Here is a 7,332-nt window from a genome sequence, read left to right as displayed (position 1 = left end):
ATATTAATTTATCTTTATATTCAATCTGTGTCCGAACAGAAAACCCAGGATTTAATCACCTGTTTGTGTGCGGTTGTGAGCATGCTAATGTCAGATACTTTGAAAACCATCTTTTATAATCTCATTGTCACGGGCCATTTAAAAGTTCCTGGTCCAGGGCTTTATGAGGTTCCCTGTGCAGGAATTAAAACCWCTAAAATCCCGTTGAAAGAGCACTTCATTTGAGCTGGATTTTGCAGCGCCGTCCATAAATAGCCAGCCATCTGTTTCTGCTCCTGCAGCAGCCAAACACTGAGCAACAAAACATTCTCAAACCGAGTTTTGATCGAGGAACAAAGGAGGACTTAAAAAAAAAAGAGCAGAGGACTGTGCGGTACTCTTAACTGAATCTAGTGCTGGACCAGAACCACAGCCAAGAGTCTGGGTTCTGGAAGGCAGTGCAGGCAGTAAAATCTCAGTTTATAAGGAGAATGCCACTTGTAGTGGAGTGAACCTGTGATCGATTGGGATGTGAAGTGGCTTAGCCGTACCTCTGTGTGTCAATAGCTTCAACCTCTCCCTCAACCCAGTGATAAAACAGAAGCTCCTGGTACTAAATCTCAGCTCGCGTGCTCGTCTGAACCTGCCAGCGTGAGCATATTTTCACCTCCGAGCTGATTTGGAGCTTTTATTCCTCTGATCGCACAATCAGGAAGTTTGAGTTAAGTAACCTGGAGCCTGGAATCAGGAGCATTAGGATGCAGTCCACAGCATCATGGATTGAAACACAGATTTAATGGCCTCATATCAGGCTTAGATAGCAATGTTGTTGACATTTGATTAGGGAAAAAAAAAGAACAAGGTGACTTGATATTGTAGTGATAAGCAAAAATTTCTGCTYGATCACATCAATACTTTTCTCAGGTGCGTGTTAGTGTCTCACCTTGTAACCAATGACAGCAGCTGCAGCAGTGGGAGGGACGTGCGTTTTTCTACAGTTTGTTTTTCTTTACTGTCGTTCCTGTTGACCTACAGATCGAGCTGCACAAACACGTTTCTCCACCCAATACATAACCACCTCCTCTAGTCGAATCAGAATCGCCGTTATTGTCATTATAATTTACATTGTGATAAAATTTGATTTRCTACTCAAACTTTGTTTTGTAGACGAGATGAAAAAAATAGACAATAAAATAACAGACAAGTTAAATATAAGACAAAATGCACACTAAACAAAAAATGAAATAATTTATATATAAAAATGAATAAGGAAATATCTTACAAAATTTACTTCTTAGTTATTTGAAGATATTGCACATAAGAAATATTACAAAAACATTGCACTTGAGATGTATTTCACACATTTTATATTGCACATGGGGTTGAAATTGAATGTTTTGTTTGTCATTATTGTCTGTGACTGTGACATCATTTTTTGTCATAAACCTGAATACATTTTTGGAAAGAGAGCATTGATCAAATATTGCAAAAGAAATTCCACACCACTGAGATGAAAAGTTGTTGAGATATTTGCGTGTGAAGAAACAGGAAGTGATGTCACAGGGGAATGTCTGTATGTAAACAGAGCGTTGTTACAACAGACTGCAGAGAATCTGATGTTTCCTTAGATTTATTATTTTGAGTTTATATCAAAGATAGATTAAGAAGAGTTAAAGTTTAGATACGGTTTGAAAAACAAAGACCAGATAGTTTATTATATTATTATTTATTATTTATTATTATTATTATAGTCCCCCTATGATATCACTTACTGATGATGTTACAACCGACAGCAACACATTCCTGAAAACTTCTCTCCAGTGTCGTGAGATGTGTGGTCCTGCTAGTTTGCCACCTCTACTTCCTGTWTGTTACAACCATGTGATGAAATAATGCATCATGCAGCCTGGTTGATTCGCTCCATAGCGGTAGATGGAAACATGCCTAATTAGCTTCCTTTTTTTCTTTTGCAACTTATTAAAAGTTCAGTCAGAATTGGCATTCCAGTTGAATGGAAACACGGTTCCTGTCGACAACCTGGTTCTACAGGGGTTCATGTGGATCTGTGAGGACTCCCAGCATGAACAGAACACCTCTGGAGGGAGGGGCTGTGACGTACGTGAGGAGAAACGACCGCTACGTTGTTCCAGCAGGCAGAAGTCGCCCCGTTCGTGCACAAACAAGACCAAATCTGTTGGAGATGCAGGAAATCTGAGTCTTCAGAAGTGATTTATAAACTGCTTCTGTAACCGTTTAAATCTAAAACTGCAGACCCTGTTTTAATTAGAGCTGTATTTCACAGTCCTGGTCCCCCCCCCACCCCCACCCTCCAGTCCTTGCATGTTTAACATGTTTCCCTGCTCCAACACACCTAATTCAAATAAATGGGTCAGCTCTTTGGGCTTTTAATCAGCCTCTGCAGAAGTGTGATAATGACCATTCATTGGGATCAGGTCTGCTGGAGAGGAGGAGCGTCTGCAGCGTGCTGCTGTGTAGGAGGTCCCCAGGACCAGGGCTGGGCAAGACTGAATTACAGCGTAATCTCATCCAAACTGGGGRGATTTTTAATCCCATTCTGCTCTGTGACTCTGTGTGCCACAGCTCCAGCTACTGACGAGTCAAAACCCTGAAGGTCCGATCAGACCTGAAGGGTCACAAATACAGGAAACAGCTGACACATTGTTCTATTTATTTATTTATTTATTTATTTAAATAAACTGCTGTCTTCTGTATTCACACATACAAAGAATGGATTTATTTTGTTTTATCCATTGGTTTTATCTTTGTTTTCCAGCGCAGTGTCTGATATTTTCATCTGACTGAAAACTGCCTCCTGAAATAAAAGAATACCCCTGGCTGTAGATAAAAATAATTTTTAAGGGAACATGGTAAAAATATTTACTTTTTCTGTGCTTGATAACTTATATTTACGTCTGCCGACTCTCAGAGTTTTTGCGTTTGAAAGCGTCTCGGTTCAGATATGCAGGAGGAACCAATCAGGTTTCAGAAAAAACCAAAAAAACCAAACACCTGCTCATTTTTATCCGCCCCAACTTCAGATCCTGCTGCGTTCTCTGTGTCTGTCTGTATTTCATCACTTTTTGTTTTACTGTTTAAGCTTCAAAGAGAAGAGCAGCGTTTTGATTGATCTGTCTTAAACGTCAAACAGAAAAAAGTATAATTTTAGCTAAAACTGTAGACTATAACAAGGCTATAAATTGGAWAAATAATTCAACACACCTTTAAGACTTCATCTAAACATATATATTTGATGCAAGAATTAATTATCTGTATTATTATACGTGCAGAGCCTGAATCCAACATTYGAAGCAAACACATTAAAGTTGTCATTTTCACATTTTGATTAAAACCTTTTTCTGCTYGTTAAAGCCGCAGCCTGTAAACGTGTGTGTTGATTACAGGTGTGTGTCTGTGCTGACATTGTGTCTCTTTGTGTGCACTTATCTTCGTGCCCCACAGCTCACTTCACTCATACCGGAGCGCCGCTCTGTCTTTAGCTACGAGCGTATTAGTCTCCATGGAAACTCGTTTTTACCAATACTTCATCGGCGCCAAATGACCCTGTGCCGTTACTTAGCTTCTCGCTGCTTTGTGTGGATGCGTTTCCTTTTGGAGATTAACAGTTCCAAGGCAAATTGAGGTCTTGCTGGTTTTTTATTGCCGGATATTGAATAAGCATATGTGGGGGGAAAAAATACCAAAACACGGTTCTGTGGCTATGAAAAACAGATTTTTATGATTTTTTAGAGGCCAGCGGATAACGATGAGTATAATACCAGAGGAACTGTGTGGTTTTATCAGGTGGAGAAACCGTGTGGAAGTTAGCACCACGAGTCACTGACTTTTATGTGATAATTTACAAAAAAGAAAATAATCCCGACTGTTCTACGACGTGTCGTAAAGCAGAATATGTCCTCAAATTAGATATGAAAACAACAACTTTCCTGTTTCTTTTACAGTCCCTTTTTTACTGACCAATATTTGTTGGAAGGTTTTCATACTTTTTCTTTCTCTCCCAAATGTTGACAGATAATTGCTCRGACAGAAACACCCAGGAAGGTCACCCAAGAATCCTGCAGAAGGAGCCAAAGTGAGATCTACAGGACTACAATTACTCCGGCTGCAGAGCAAAGTGAATGACAGGTAGGAAATAATTCATATGAATCACCTGCTGTATTATGAATAGCCACCTGCCGAGAGGACATAGCACGGTCAGTTATCCTCAGAATGGCTTCTGAATCGCCCTTTTTTGTCATTTGTTAGTAATTGCCTTATTCTCTTGATAATATAATGAAATTAACCTCCGAACATTTCCTCCTCGTGACATTTATGAGACAAGGTTGAAGTTGACATAGCAGCAGTCACACTATTATATTTAGATTATTTGACTCCGATGCCATTTGGCTCCTTTTTGATGGTGGTGCGCGCTCATAAATCATGCTCCTTATTTTACCCAAAAACACGGAGCYCAGTCCCACGCGAAGGACGTTCTTTGAAGAAATTGGAGATCACTCACATCTATTTTCTATTTGGGGGTACATCTGACCTTGTAGTGAGCAGACATAAAAGACTGTCAGTCAAACCATCACGCAGTCTTTGTTTCCTCGTGATTGTCATTCTCCAGAGGAGTCGAGCGCTAACCGACTTAAATCTAGTGATTCTGTGCTGCTGGCGAAATGCTCGTCTGTCCTCCTTCCTGCCCAGCTCGGCGGCTGCCTGCAGGTAAGGTGGACGGAAGGTGAACAGGAAAGTTGGAGAGGTTGGGGAATGTATGCCGATGCATTGTTGAACAGTTCAGGTTTTATGAAYGTCTGGATTAGTTTGATAGAAGATTTCTGACCTTGGAGAGGTTTTTCTGTCCAGCCTCGGCCACAAAGAATATTTGTGATTCAAGTTGAAAGGAAAGTAACCGTATGTAGGCTGTATTGTTGCTGTATCTTTTCTAATCACTCAGAAAAAAACTTCTAATAACTCAACTTAAAGAGCTGTATTTATAATAACTTTGCAAATAATCTCTTTATTTGCTTAAAATCTTTTAGTGTTTTTAAACAATAGTGTAAAGTAGTGTATAAAATRGAGGATAAGTTGGACCCATACATGTGAAGCGGGGGTCGTGTGATTTATTTTAAAAAGATTTTTGGTCAACAGTAGCACAGAAACAGCTGCACCGATCAACGTGAAATTTAACAGGAATGTAGATGAGTCTGACCCACACTGCACCAACCAACGGTTTTACGATAGACCTGACATCTGAGGAGGGGGCTCCATCTGAAAAGGTGACTTCTGAATTCTGGTGCATTGGTGCTTTGCATACATGCAAATTTGAGCTGCACATATCAACATGAAATTTGGCAGGAATGTACAGTAGATGTGTCCGACCTACACTGAGCCAGCCAACGGTTTTATGATAGACCCCATTTCTGCAGAGGGGTCTCCATCTGAAAAGTTGGTGTCTGGACATACAAAAATGCTTATAACTACTCAATGTAGGACCTTCAGCCTTTTTGGTTGTTTAGCTCTGATGAAGGGCTATCCTTCGGGCCCACCAATGAGCCCCCCTACCCCCCTCACCCCCACCCAAAACAATGCAATTTTGGGATGCATCTAGCAGCATGAAATTTGGCAGGTCAGTAGATGAGTCTGACCTACACTGCTCCAGACAACGGTTTTACAATAGGCCCCATATTTGAGGAGGGGGCTCCATCTGAAAAAGTGACTTCTGAGTTTTGATTAGGGGTATAAGAAAATATCGATACACTGAAACATCGTGATATTTCATTTCCCGATACTGTATCGATATTCTAAAGCCCTGTATCGATTTTTTATTAAAGTTTAAAATGTCAACTTTCCTGCCAGCCATTCATTTTTATGTTGTAGTTCAGCCTCTGACCACTAGTTGGCAGCAGTGAGCCAGCCACTTGGCTCAAGTGTTGGGTGACCATATAAATTAATATTAAAAACTAAAAGCTGCAGAAATATATTTTCAAACTATTTATTGTCAAATTTAGTCTAATAATTGAAAATATGGATGAAATAAGAAATATGAAACAAATAAAATAAAATACATACAAAGCAGAACACAGYTAAATGTATCAAAAGTATGTCTATGTACTATTAGAATTTTMTGAGAYAATGAATTTTGGTTTTTCATTTTTTTTTCCCCTGTAAGAGGTTTTTATTYAACAGAATTTTTGGACAAAAAAAATCGCAATATATCGCCTTGTTTACAGTATCGCAATATATCGGGATATATCGTATCGTGACCCCTCTGTCATGAAATGTATCATATCGCCAAATTCTTGCCAATACACAGCCCTAGTTTTGATGCATTGGTGCTTTGTGTACATGCAGGGGTCAAAATGCTACCGCTGAGAAATTGTCCAGTTAGAACCAGAATCAGACATAGACCTAAGCTGCCATCTTTAAACTTTTACAAAAAAATGTACCACAAAAAATTCTTATTCTAACCCCAGTAAATGAGTTTAACAATATTTTTTTAAACATTTTAAACCATTATTTTTAAAATTAAACTAAAAGCTGTGAAACCCTCCACTAATGACACATTTGACTAAAACCCGAGYATTATTGTTCCAAATCACATTTCCTGTATTATAGCTCGGAGGTGGCGTGTTTGCGTGCAGCATCAGATGCCTCCGCTYGCCGCTGACCACACAGTTCAGAGGGATTTCAGACGTTTTGCCCGTTGAAACAGCAGCTGGTCAAGTGACTCAGACCCTCAGCAGCACATCAAACGCTGCAGCGTCTCCGAGCCGGGCTCAGTTTCACATAAACAGATCAAGCGTGGCCCAATGTTTTCATTCCAGCTGATGTGGAAATGTCACATTGTTTCAAAGGGAACTTCTGTTTTATTCATGTCTGTGATCCTTTAAGTCCGGACTGCCTAATGTGGACCTCGAAGAGATTTGTCATGAAGCGAAAAGAAAACGTGCACGAGCCACAGAAAGGGTTGAGTCTGRTAAAGAAACAAACGGAGGTTTTGTTTGAGGAAAGATTTTTCCTTTGTTGCYCTCAGACAGATCTTTTCAGTGAATTTGGTTTTACTGCAGACGAGCAGTGTTTGAGTGAAACTGATTAAAGTTGATCACTTAGTTAGGAATCTAAAAAAAAAAAGATTTGTTGCTTTTCCTAGATTCTCTCAATTAATTACTCATGACGTGTGGGAATAATTTACATTTTAACTTACTCTGAAGCAGCTAAAAAATGTTCCTTTAATAATTTTGCTCTTCTGTTTGAGTTAATATTAATTTTCTCATTAGTTTTTAAGCAAAAGTCTGGAAGTTTGACACTAACTATATATTTAAAATATTTTAA

At 39.3% G+C, this 7,332-nt stretch overlaps 1 long non-coding RNA gene across 3 annotated transcripts in view; it reads left to right on the top strand.

Moving 5' to 3' along the window:
• LOC106527590 (uncharacterized) overlaps window positions 1–7,332 on the top strand; it is a 256,880-nt gene that overhangs the window by 79,035 nt on the left and 170,513 nt on the right. For all 3 annotated transcript variants that reach the window (XR_001311406.1, XR_001311405.1, XR_001311407.1), the window contains one exon: window positions 4,030–4,143. This is a non-coding gene — a long non-coding RNA (uncharacterized LOC106527590). The remainder of the gene's footprint in view (window positions 1–4,029; window positions 4,144–7,332) is intronic.

Source organism: Austrofundulus limnaeus, unplaced genomic scaffold (genome assembly GCF_001266775.1).
Source record: "Austrofundulus limnaeus strain Quisiro unplaced genomic scaffold, Austrofundulus_limnaeus-1.0 Scaffold333, whole genome shotgun sequence".
NCBI classification, from domain to species: Eukaryota; Metazoa; Chordata; class Actinopteri; order Cyprinodontiformes; family Rivulidae; genus Austrofundulus; species Austrofundulus limnaeus.
This window is presented reverse-complemented; position numbering and strand designations above follow the sequence as displayed.